This window comes from Helicoverpa zea, chromosome 10 (assembly GCF_022581195.2).
Source record: "Helicoverpa zea isolate HzStark_Cry1AcR chromosome 10, ilHelZeax1.1, whole genome shotgun sequence".
Classification (NCBI taxonomy): domain Eukaryota; kingdom Metazoa; phylum Arthropoda; class Insecta; order Lepidoptera; family Noctuidae; genus Helicoverpa; species Helicoverpa zea.
Window position 1 is genome coordinate 439,374 of NC_061461.1, and position 280 is coordinate 439,653.

The window sequence follows — 280 nt, forward strand, 5'->3', positions numbered from 1 at the left end:
GCCTCGACCGCGAACTAGGGCATCGGGGTGATCGGGAGCAGCCGAGCAGCCGCCGCGCGCCGCAGCCCGAGGCGTGAGACGCCGCCGCCGGCCGCCACTCGCCGCTCGCCACTCGCTCCGCGGCCGCTGCTAGCGCCCGCAGTGACGCATTGCAGGTGCGCGACGGCCAATCGGCGCGCGCCGAACGCCAGTCCACGCCGCCGCACCAGCCCGATATAAAACCGACTATCCTTTGCGGATCAAATTTAATCCTGTGTCGTGCCTCCCGAGACATGGACTT